The 13,083-nt window shown below is 45.0% G+C and overlaps 1 protein-coding gene across 1 annotated transcript in view; it reads left to right on the top strand.

Moving 5' to 3' along the window:
- Positions 1-13,083, top strand: part of ALG14 (ALG14 UDP-N-acetylglucosaminyltransferase subunit) — a 135,552-nt gene that overhangs the window by 20,180 nt on the left and 102,289 nt on the right. The gene's annotated exons all lie outside the window — the stretch shown is intronic.

The following is a 13,083-nucleotide window of genomic DNA, read 5'->3' as shown; positions in this document are numbered from 1 at the left end:
CAAGATGATCAGATTGGACACAGTCCCTGTCCCACCAGAGCTCACAGTCTTAATCCTCGTTTTACAGATGACGTAACTGAGGCACAGAGCCGCATTCATTCATTCCTTCATTCAATCGTATTTATTGAGCACTTACTATGTGCAGAGCACTGTACTAAGCGCTTGGGAAGTACAAGTCGGCAACATATAGAGACGGTCCCTACCCAACAACGGGCTTGCATGGCCTTGTGGATAGAGCATGGCACTAGAAGTCAGAAGGACCTGCATTCTAATCCCTGCTTTGCCACCTGTCCACTGTGTGACCTTGGGAGAGTCACTTCACTTCTCTGGGCCTCAGTTCCCTCATCTGTGAAATGGGGATGAAGACTGTGAGCCCCATGTAGGGCACGGACTGTGTCCAACCCGATTAGCTTGTATCTACCCCAGCACTTAGTACAGTGCCTGGTACATAGTAAATGCTTAACAAGTACAACAGTTATTCTTAGTGTGAAATGACTTGCCCAAGGTCACACAGCAGACAAGTGAGGGAGCCGGAATTAGAACTCAGATCCTTCTGAGTCCCAGGCCTCAGTTCTTTGTCGGAGGAGTGGGGTCTTTGGGACCCGGGAGGGGAACAACATGACCCTGAAGCAACATGACTCTGACCCTGAAGGGTCAGCGGGATCACCTGGAGAAATGTTCTAGTTGTGGGTGTCTTAGACGTGTATTCATTCATTCATTCATTCATTCATTCATTCATTCATTCATTCGTATTTATTAACCGCTCATTGTGTACAGCACAACAATAAACAGTGACATTCCCTACCCACAACGAGCTCACAATCTAGAGGATAGCAATAGCAATGGCATTTACTGTAGACTGTAAGCTCCTTGTGGGCAGGGATTATGTCTACCAACTCTTATTGTATTTTCCTTTTTTAAAAATTGATATTTGTAAGATCAGTCCTTGGCACATAGTAAGCACTTAACAAATGCCATGATTATTATTATTATTATTATTATTATTATTATTATTATTATTATGCACTTACTTTGCATCAGGCACTGATTGATGATGATGATGATATTTGTTAAGTGCTTACTATATGCCAAGCACTGTTGTAAGCTCTTGTGTCGATACAAGGTAATCAAGTCGTCCCACGCAGTGCTCACAGTCTTAATCCCCATTTTCCAGATGAGGTAACTGAGGAGAAGTGAAGTGACTTGTCCAAGGTCACACAGCAGACAAGTGGCAGAGCTGGGATTAGAACCCATGTCTTCTGACTCCCAAGCCCGTGCTCTTTCCACTAAGCCATGCTGCTTCTTCGCTGCGGTAGTTACAAGATAATCAGGTTCGACATGGTCCATCTCCTACATGGGGCTTACAGTCTCAATCTGCATTTCATTCATTCAGTCAATCGTATTCATTGAGCGCTTACTGTGTGCAGAGCACTGTACTAAGCGCTTGGGAGACTACAATGCAACAGGAAGCAGACATGTTCCCTGCACACATTGAGTTTACAGTCTAGAGCGTGGCTCAGTGGAAAGAGCATGGGCTTTGGAGTCAGAGGTCATGGGTTCAAATCCCCGCTCCGCCAATTGTCAGCTGGGTGACTTTGGGCAAGTCACTTCACTTCTCTGGGCCTCAGTTCCCTCATCTGGAAAATGGGGATTAAGATTGTGAGCCCCACGTGGGACAACCTGATCACCTTGTATCCCCCCAGCGCTTAGAACAGTGCTTTGCGCATAGTAAGCGCTTAACAAATACCATCATTATTATTACTATTAGAGGGAGGGGGAGACAGACATTAATATAAATAAACATGAGCCCGTTGTTGGGAAGGGACCGTCTCTATTTGTTGCCGATTTGTACTTCCCAAGCGCTCAGTACAGTGCTCTGCACACAGTAAGCGCTCTAATAGATATGATTGAATGAATAAATGAATGACAGATAGGTATGTAAGTGCTGTGGGGCTGTGAGGGGGGAAGAACAAAGGAAACGGGTCCGGGTGCCGCGGAAGGGGGTGGAAGAGGAATGGGGAGCCTAGTCAGGGAAGGCTTCTTGGAGGAGATGTGCCTTCAAATAAGGCTTTGAATTGGGGGAGAGTAAATCATCCGTCAGATTTGAGAAGGGAGGGCATTCCAGGCTGCTTTAAAACCAATGGTGAGGAGTCTTTGTTTGAGGCAGAGTTGGATAGGCAATCACTGGAGTCTTTCGAGGAGTGGGGTGACTGAATGTCCTGAGTGTTTCTGTAAACAAATATCTGGACTGGAGTGGGGAAAGACAGGAGGCTGGGAGGTCAGCAAGGAGGTTGAGGCAGTAATCCAGGCAGGATAGGATGAGTGATTGGATTCATGTGGTGACAGTTTGGAAAAGGCGGATTTTAGCGATGTTGTGATGGTGGAACCGACAGGATTTAGTGATGGATTGAATATGTGGGTGGAATGAAAGAGAGGAGTCAAGGTCTTGGGCCTGTGAGACAGGAAGGATGGTGGTGCCGTCTACAGTGGTGGGAAAGTCAGGGGGAGGACAGGGTTTGGGTGGAAAGATAAAGAGCTAGGTTTTGGACATGTTAAGCTTGAGGTGACAGGAGAACGTCCAGGTAGAGATCATCATCATCAATCGTATTTATTGAGCGCTTACTATGTGCAGAGCACTGTACTAAGCGCTTGGGAAGTACAAATTGGCAACATATAGAGACAGTCCCTACCCAACAGTGGGCTCACAGTCTAAAAGGGGGAGACAGAGAACAAAACCAAACATACTAACAAAATAAAATAAATAGAATAGATATGTACAAGTAAAATAAATAAATAAATAAATAAATAGAGTAATAAATATGTACAAACATATATACATATATACAGGTGCTGTGGGGAAGAGAAGGAGGTAAGATGGGGGGATGGAGAGGGGGACGAGGGGGAGAGGAAGGAAGGGGCTCAGTCTGGGAAGGCCTCCTGGAGGAGGTGAGTTCTCAGCAGGGCCTTGAAGGGAGGAAGAGAGCTAGCTTGGCGGATGGGCAGAGGGAGGGCATTCCAGGCCCGGGGGATGACGTGGGCCGGGGGTCGACGGCGGGACAGGCGAGAACGAGGTACGGTGAGGAGATCAGCGGCGGAGGAGCGGAGGGTGCAAACTGGGCTGGAGAAGGAGAGAAGGGAGGTGAGGTAGGTGGGGGCGAGGCGATGGACAGCCTTGAAGCCCAGGGTGAGGAGTTTCTGCCTGATGCGCAGATTGATTGGTAGCCACTGGAGATTTTTGAGGAGGGGAGCAATATGCCCAGAGCGTTTCCGGACAAAGATAATCCGGGCAGCAGCATGAAGTATGGATTGAAGTGGAGAGAGACACGAGGATGGGAGATCAGAGAGAAGGCTGATGCAGTAGTGCAGACGGGATAGGATGAGAGCTTGAATGAGCAGGGTAGCGGTTGGGATGGAGAGGAAAGGGCGGATCTTGGCAATGTTGCGGAGCTGAGACCGGCAGGTTTTGGTGACGGCTTGGATGTGAGGGGTGAATGAGAGAGCGGAGTCGAGGATGACACCAAGGTTGCGGGCTTGTGAGACGGGAAGGATGGTAGTGCCGTCAACAGAGATGGGAAAGTCAGGGAGAGGACAAGGTTTGGGAGGGAAGACAAGGAGTTCAGTCTTCGACATGTTGAGCTTTAGGTGGCGGGCGGACATCCAGATGGAGATGTCCTGAAGGCAGGAGGAGATGCGAGCCTGGAGGGAGGGGGAGAGAGCAGGGGCAGAGATGGAGATCTGGGTGTCATCAGCGTAGAGATGATAGTTGAAGCTGTGGGAGTGAATGAGGTCACCAAGGGAGTGCGTGTAGATTGAGAACAGAAGGGGGGACCAAGCACTGAAACTTGTGGAACCCCCACAGTAAGAGGATGGGAGGGGGAGGAGGAGCCTGCAAAACAGACTGAGAAAGAACGACCGGAGAGATAAGAGGAGAACCAGGAGAGGACGGAGTCTGGGAAGCCAAGGTCAGATAGCGTGTTGAGGAGAAGGGGGTGGTCCACAGTGTCAAAGGCAGCTGAGAGGTCGAGGAGGATTAGGACAGAGTATGAGCCGTTGGATTTGGCAAGCAGGAGGTCATTGGTGACCTTTGAGAGCGCAGTTTCCGTGGAATGAAGGGGACGGAAGCCAGACTGGAGGGGGTCGAGGAGAGAGTTGTTGTTGAGGAATTCTAGGCAGCGCGTGTAGACAACTCGTTCAAGGAGTTTGGAAAGGAATGGTAGGAGGGATATGGGGCGATAACTAGAAGGTGAGGTGGGATCAAGAGAGGGTTTTTTTTAGGATGGGAGAGACATGGGCATGTTTGAAGGCAGAGGGGAAGGAACCAGTGGAGAGTGAGTGGTTGAAGATGGATGTTAAGGAGGGGAGAAGGGATGGAGCGAGAGATTTCATGAGATGAGAAGGAATGGGGTCAGAAGCACAGGTGTCTTGAAGGCTGGAGGAAATGTGCCTTTTAGACTGTGAGCCCACTGTTGGGTAGGGACTGTCTCTATATGTTGCCAACTTGTACTTCCCAAGCGCTTAGTACAGTGCTCTGCACACAGTAAGCACTCAATAAATACGATTGATTGATTGATTGATAGACCTGATTCTTGCCCTCAAAGAAATTACAGTTTAACAGGTTACATAGACACTTAAATAAATTATAGCTGGGGGGGTGGGTATATCTGTATATAAGGACTTGGATAAATAAATTATAGCTGGGGGAGTATATCTGTATATAAGGACTTGGAGGGTAAGAGTTTGGAGCAATCCTTTGTTGGGGGTGGAGGGGGAGCAAAGTCCTGAGAGAAGGGTCTCCAGCATGGCAGCCATGGGGCCACCTTTCCAGAATCAATCAATCAATCAATCAATCGTATTTATTGAGCGCTTACTGTGTGCAGAGCACTGTACTAAGCGCTTGGGAAGTACAAGATGGCAACATATAGAGACAGTCCCTACCCAACAGTGGGCTCACAGTCTAAAAGGGGGAGACAGAGAACAAAACCAAACATACTAACAAAATAAAATAAATAGAATAGATATGTACAAGTAAAATAAATAAATAAATAAATAGATAGAGTAATAAATATGTACAAACATATCCAGAAGTGGCATAGATGGCCACTGCTCCCTCCTGGGGCACGTTCTGAGCCTCGTGTGCCCCCCTCTAGACTAGAATAATAATGATGGTATTTGTTAAGCACTTACTATGTGCCAAGCACTTTTCTAAGCGCTGGGCTAGATACAAGGTTACCAGGTTGTCCCACCGTGGGGCTCACAGTCTTAGTCCCCATTTTACAGATGAGGTCACTGAGGCCCAGAGAAGTGAAGTGACTTGCCCAAAGTCACACAGCTGACAAGCGGCGGAGCCGGGATTAGAACCCACGACCTTCTGACGCCCCAGTCCACACTCTTTCCACTAAGCCATGCTGCTTAATAATAATAATAATAATAATGGCATTTATTAAGCGCTTACTATGTGCAAAGCACTGTTCTAAGCGCTGGGGGGGATACAAGGTGATCAGGTTGTCCCACGGGGGGCTCACAGTCTTCATCCCCATTTTACAGATGAGGTAACTGAGGCACAGAGAAGTTAAGTGACTTGCCCAAAGTCACACAGCTGACAATTGGCGGAGCTGGGATTTGAACCCATGACCTCTGACTCCCAAGCCCGGGCTCTTTCCACTGAGCCAGGCTGCTTCTCTAAAAGCTCACTGTGGGCAGGGAATGTGTCTGTTATATTGTTGGATTGTACTCTCCCAAACACTTAGTACAGTGCTCTGCACACAGTAAGTGCTCATTAGCTACAGTTGAATGAATGAATGTCTGCCCAAAAATTCCTTCAGCTCCTTCCAAGGATGGATGGGCCCCTTGACTACATCACCGTTTGTGAAATCAATCAATCAATCAATCAATCATATTTATTGAGTGCTTACTATGTGCAGAGCACTGTACTAAGCACTTAGGAAGTACAAATTGGCAACACATAGAGACAGTCCCTACCCAACATTGGGCTCACAGTCTAAAAGGGGGAGACAGAGAAAAAAAAAACAACCAAACATACTAACAAAATAAAATAAATAGAATAGATATGTACAAGTAAAATAAATAAATAAATAAATAGAGTAATAAATATGTACAAACATATATGCATATATGCAGGTGCTGTGGGGAAGGGAAGGAGGTAAGATGGGGGGGAAGGAGAGGGGGACGAGGGGGAGAGGAAGGAGGGGGCTCAGTCTGGGAAGGCCTCCTGGAGGAGGTGAGCTCTCAGCAGGGCCTTGAAGGGAGGAAGAGAGCTAGCTTGGCGGATGGGCAGAGGGAGGGCATTCCAGGCCCGGGGGATGACGTGGGCCGGGGGTGAAAAAGAAGTTATAGATTTGTAAAGGAAAATAGCATGCAGTGTTTTTTTTTTTTCCAGGGGCACATTCTTCCTGTGTATGCCTGGGTATTCTTAGAGGCTTAAGTAGAATTTTACATTCCGCATGTGAAGTAGGGCCCAGGTTTTGACGAAAAATGACAAACGTATGAACTAGATAATAATAATTCATAATTATGGCATTTCGTTCATTCGATTGTATTTATTGAGTGCTTACTGTGTGCAGAGCACTGTACTAAGCTCTTTGTATTTAAGTGCTTACTAGATCATCAGCATGGCCTAGTGGAAAGAGCACTGCCTGGGTGTCAGAGGACCACTCCTCCATATACCTGGCTGTGTGACCTCGGGCAAGTCACTTCTCTGTGCCTCAGTTCCCTCATGTGCAAAATCATCATCATCAATCGTATTTATTGAGCGCTTACTGTGTGCAGAGCACTGTACTAAGCGCTTGGGAAGTACAAGTTGGCAACATATAGAGACAGTCCCTACCCAACAGTGGGCTCACAGTCTAAAATGAGGATTCAACACCTGTTCTCCCTCCAATTTCGATGGTGTGCCCATGTGGGACTTGATTATCCTGTATCTACCCCAATACGTAGTACAGTACTTAGCACGTAGTAAGCGCTTAACAAAAATGACAATTATTATTAATTATTAATCTAAAAGGTCATCATTCCAAAAATGGTATTAAAGATACAGCAGTGGGGGAATATAGCTGTACATAAGGACTTGGTGGGTTAGAGTTTGGAGTAATTCTTTATTGGGGATGGAGGCGGGCAAGGTGATTGCTGAATGCTGAATGCCGCACAAAGCAAATGAAACAGATTCATTCATTCATTCAGTCGTATTTATTGAGCGCTTACTGTGTGCAGAGCAATGTACTAAGCACTTGGAAAGTGCAATTCAGCAACAGATAGAGGCAATCCCTACCTAACAATGGGCTCACTGACTCCTAACAATGTCCTAAGCACTTGGAAAGTGCAATTCAGCAACAGATAGAGGCAATCCCTACCCAACAGTGGGCTCACTGACTCCTGACCTCAGAAACTTCAAATCACAAACATAAACGGAGATCAAAGCTTGACAAACCAAATAAATAAACATGTATTCTAAGTATAGGGCTACTGTTTTCAGGTTAAACTCATTTTTTAGACTGTGAGCCCACTGCTGGGTAGGGACCGTCTCTATACGTCTCTATATGTTGCCAACTTGTACTTCCCAAGCCCTTAGTACAGTGCTCTGCACACAGTAAGCGCTCAATAAATATGATTGATTGATTGATTGATTTTTATGGAAAATACCAGGGATTTAGAAAAGGTCTCATAGAGTTTTTCCATTATTCACTCCAATTCTGTGCTAATCAACCACAGCAAACTCACTTAATGCTTTATCCGTTTGGAACTCAGCCTGCTTCAGAAAGCCAAATATCCTGGACCATTTAAAAGACCAGGGTTCTAATCCCGGCTCCATCACCTGTCTGCCGTGTGACCTTGGGCAAATCACTTATCTTCTCTGTGCCTCAGTTACCTAATCTGTGAAATGGGGATGAAGACTGTGAGCCCCATGTGGGACAGGGGCTGTGTCCAACCTGATGATCTTCTATCTACCCCAGTACTTTGTGCTGTGCCTGGAACCTAGTAAGCGCATAACAAATACGATTTAAAGAGTGAGAGAGAGACTGAGAAAGAAATCAATCAATCGTATTTATTGAGCGCTTACTTTGTGCAGAGCACTGTACTAAGCGCTTGGGAAGTACAAGTTGGCAACATATAGAGACAGTCCCTACCCAACAGTGGGCTCACAGTCTAAAAGAGAGAGAATGCAGAGAATGTCTGCTTTCCAGGCCCAAAGATGAGTTTAAGGGGATTCCCTGGATTTCTCCCACCCAGTGTGGCTAGAGAAGCAGCATGGCTTAGTGGATAGAGAGCCTGGGCTTGGGAATCAGAAAGACCTGGGTTCTAATCCCTGCTCTGCCACATATCTGCTAGGTGACCTTGGACAAGTCACTTCACTTTTCTGGGCCTCAGTCACCTCATCTGTAAAATGGGGATTAAGACTGGGAGCCCCATGAGGGACAGGGACTGGGTCCAACGTGATTAATTTATGTCTATCCCGTTGCTTAGAACAGTATAGTAAGCACTTAACAAGTACCATCGTTAGGAGTCAGAGGTTGTGGGTTCTAATCAATCAATCAATCAATCAATCAATCATATTTATTGAGCGCTTACTGTGTGCAGAGCACTGTACTAAGCGCTTGGGAAGTACAAGTTGGCAACATATAGAGACAGTCCCTACCCAACAGTGAGCTCACAGTCTAGAAGGGGGAGACAGAGAACAAAACCAAACATATTAACAAAATAAAATAAATAGAATGGATATGTACAAGTAAAATAAATAAATAAATAGGGTAATAAATATGTACAAACATACATACATATATACAGGTGCTGTGGGGAAGGGAAGGAGGTAAGATGGGGGTGGGATGGAGAGGAGGAGGAGGGGGAGAGGAAGGAGGGAGCTCATTTGTCAGCTGTGTGACTTTGGGCAAGTCGCTTAATTTCTCTGTGCTTCAGTGACCTCATCTGTAAAATGGAGATTAAGAATGTGAACTCTGCATGGGACAACTTGATTAGCTGGTATCTGCCCCTGTATATATGTATATCTGTTTGTACATATTTATTACTCTATTTATTTATTTATTTATTTTACCTGTACATATCTATTCTATTTATTTTATTTTGTTAGTATGTTTGGTTTTGTTCTCTGTCTCCCCCTTCTAGACTGTGAGCCCACTGTTGGGTAGGGACTGTCTCTACATGTTGCCAACTTGTACTTCCCAAGTGCTTAGTACAGTGCTCTGCACACAGTAAGCACTCAATAAATACGATTGATTGATTGATTGATTGCCCCAGCACTTAGAACAGTACATGGTTCGTAGTAAGTGCTTAACAAATACCGTCATTAGAGAAGCAGCATGGCTTAATGAAAAGAGCATGGGCTTGGAAGTCAGAAGTCGTGGGATCTAATCCCTGCTCCACCACTTGTCAGCTGTGTGACTTTGGGGAAGTCACTTCACTTCTCTGGGCCTCATTTACCTCATCTGTAAAATGGAGATTAAGACTGTGAGCCTCACATGAGACAACCTAATTACCTTGTTTCTCCCCCTGCTCTTAGAACAGTGCTTGGCACAAAGTAAGTGCTTAACAAATATCATTATTTTTGTTATTATTAATAATAGATCAATACTAATCATTCTATTAATAATATAATAATATGTATTAATAATAATAGTAGGTATTATTTTTAGCTTCTGAACCTAAAGTTGGGGAGGGGAGGAGGAAAGGAAGGCCGTATTTTGTAAGGTCTCTGAGAGCAGGGAACCATGTGTTTTGTTTTTGGTCTGTACTGGGACCCAAGCAAATAGTCCACTGCTAGTACTCATGAATTAATTTATTTGATCCTCTTCCCCTCTCAATTGAGAGTCGGGGGAGAGAGCCTTAAATCCTATGTGGATGAAAAAGAAATGCCAATATTAATAATAATAATAATTATTATTATTTATTGTGATCTAGAAAGATCACCTTTTTTTTTACCAGTTACCAACTTTTTTAGCTGTAGAAGTAATAAACTTGATGCATTTCTTAGAAAAAATAGAATAAATACAAACCCCTAGTGGAAAGAATATAGGCTTGGGAGTCGGAGGACCTGGGTTCTAATCTTGAGTCTTCTGTTTGCCTGCTGTGTGACCTTGGAGAAGTCACTTAACTTCTCTGGACCTCGTCTCTCAGTTTCCTCTTCTGTAAAATGGGGATTCAGTCCCTGATCTGCCTTCTATTTAGACTGGGAGCCCCATGGGAGACAGGGATTGTGTCTGATCTGCACGTCATAAATCTACCCCAGTGCTCAATTCAGTGCTTGGCTTATAGGAAGCACTTGGTTAGTACCACAATTAATGTAACGTAAGAACATTAATGCCGGTGATTTTTCCCTTGCAGTGGGAGTTGAGGGTGGCCACTGATGGCCCTCGCCAGTACTGGACACTAAGAGATGTAAATCACTGCATCTATTTCTCTCAGTACACAGTGTAACATAATGACACCGTTATTTATCAATATCCCCCTTCTAGACTGTGAGCCCACTGTTGGGAAGGAACTGTCTCTATATGTTGCCAATTTGTACTTCCCAAGCGCTTAGTACAGTGCTCTGCACATAGTAAGTGCTCAATAAATACGATTGATGATGATGATGTTGATGACATCATATGCATTCGGTCTGTCACCAAATCCTGTCATTTCTTCCCCAAAGACTTTTCCAGGATCTGCCATTCCTCTCCATCCACCTGACACCATGCCAGGCCAAGAAGTGACATGGCCTAGTGGGTAAAGTCCAGGCCCGAGAGTCAGAAGGACCTGGGTTCTAATCCTGCCTCTGCCACTTGTCTGCTGTGTGGCCTTGGGAAAGTCACTTCACTTCTCTGGGCCTCAGTTACCTCATCTGTAAAATGAGGATTGAGAGTGTGAGCCCCATGTGGGACAGAGACTGTGTCCAACCTGACTAGCATGTGTCTACCCCAGCGCGTAGTATAGTGCCTGGCACATGGTATGACTTAATGAATACCATAAAAAAAAGAAGAAAACGAAAGCCCTTGACCTATCCCAGCTAGACTACTGCATCAGCCTCCTTACTGACCTCCCTGCCTCAGTCTCTCCCTTGAATAGTTCATGCTTCACTCTGCTGCTGAATCATTCAGCACGGCTCAGTGGAAAGAGCCTGGGTTTGGGAGGTCATGGGTTCTGATCCCGACTCCACCACGTCTGCTCTGTGACCTTGGGCAAGTCACTTAACTTCTCTGAGCCTCAGTTGCCTCATCTGTAAAATGGGGACTAAGACTGTGAGCCCCACGTGGGACAACCTGATCACCTTGTATCCCCCCCAGTGCTTAGAACAGTACTTTGCACATAGTAAACGCTTAACAAATGCCATCATTATTATTATTATTATTAATGTTCTGTGTATATTTTCCCACTCAAAAGCCTTTAACAACCACCCATTCCTCTCTGCATCAAGTAGAAAATCCTGATCCCTGGTGGGCTTTTAGGCACACAAGCAGCTCTCACCCTCCTACTTATCCACTCCCTTCTCCCACTACACTCCAGCTCACACTCCTCATTCCTTTCCACCTCTCCTTCTCACCACGTCACTGTGCTTCGTTCTCTTCTTTCCCGCCTCCAGCCTCTTGCTTACATCCATCACCACGCCTGGAGCTCCCTTCCCCTTCAAATCTGGCAGATCACAGCCTTCCCCATGGTCATAGTCCTGCTGAAATCACACCTCCTCCGGGAAGCCTTCCCCAATTAATTTCTAATGTCCCCCAACGCCTTCAGTCCCCAAGCTGCACCTTCTAAGCGGTTTCCACAAGACCTCCATCACCTTAGAGTCTGTCTTCCCCAGGAGAGTATAAGGTCCTCAAAGGCAGGGCTCGTGCAAACTAATTCTGTTGTCCTCTCTCAAGTGCTTAGTACAGTGCCCTGCACACAATAAGTATTCAATTATTACCATTGATTGATTGATAGATTCATGGTGAAGGTGAATGCTTCTTCGGAAACAAGTTGGATAAACCTCCTTCTGTTTATATATACATATATATGTGTATATATGTCAGTCAGTTGTATTTTTTTGAAAGCTTACAGTGTGCAGAGCACTTTACTAAGCTCTGGGGAGTATACAATATAACAATATAATCAATCAATCGTATTTATTGAGCGCTTACTGTGTGCAGACCACTGTACTAAGCGCTTGGGAAGTACAAGTTGGCAACATATAGAGACATATAGAGACGGTCCCTACCCAACAGCTGGCTCACAGTTTAGAAGGGGGAGACAGAGATCAAAACAAAACATATTAACAAAATAAAATAAATAGAATGGCTATGCACAAGGAAAATAAATAAATAGAGTAATAAATACGTACAAATACGTACAAACATATATATATATATATATATGTGTATATATATATATATACACAATATAACAGAAACAGTCCCTGGCCACAACACATTTACAGCTTAGAGGGGGAGACAGACATCTCCCCCTATATTTATATTTATTTATGAATAAATAAAATTACAGATATGTACATAAATGCTGTGGGACTGGAAGCGGGGATGAATGAAGGGGACAAGTCCAGGTGACGCAGAAGGGAGTGGGAGAAGAGGAAAGGAGAGCTTAAGTCATGGAAGGCCTCTTGGAGGAGTTGGGCCTTCAATAAGGCTTTGAAGGAGGGCAGAGTAATCGTCTGTCCGACAGACAACTAGACCTCAGAAGGCTGTTGAATTTATGTGTGTGTGTGTGTGTTTGTGTGTGTGTATTTGTATAAATATACACACTATATAGTTATATATATTTGTGTTAATATGTATATATGTGTAGATTTATATAGGTATATATTTATTTGAATGGTATTTGTCCCCCTTCTAGACTGTGAGCCCACTGTTGGGTAGGGACCGTCTTTATATGTTGCCAACTTGTACTTCCCAAGCGCTTAGTACAGTGCTCTGCACACAGTAAGCGCTCAATATATACGGTTGAATAAATGAATGAATGTTAAGCACTTACTATGTGCCAGGCACCATACTAAGTGTTGGGATAGTTACAAGCTAATCAGGTTGGCCCCAGTCCATGTCCCACATGGGGCTCACAACACTGTGGATTTCCCAATCTGATGGA

This window comes from Tachyglossus aculeatus, chromosome 4 (genome assembly GCF_015852505.1).
Source record: "Tachyglossus aculeatus isolate mTacAcu1 chromosome 4, mTacAcu1.pri, whole genome shotgun sequence".
Lineage (NCBI taxonomy): Eukaryota > Metazoa > Chordata > Mammalia > Monotremata > Tachyglossidae > Tachyglossus > Tachyglossus aculeatus.
The sequence above is the reverse complement of the archived record's forward strand: the minus strand, read 5'-3'. Positions and strand labels throughout refer to the sequence as shown.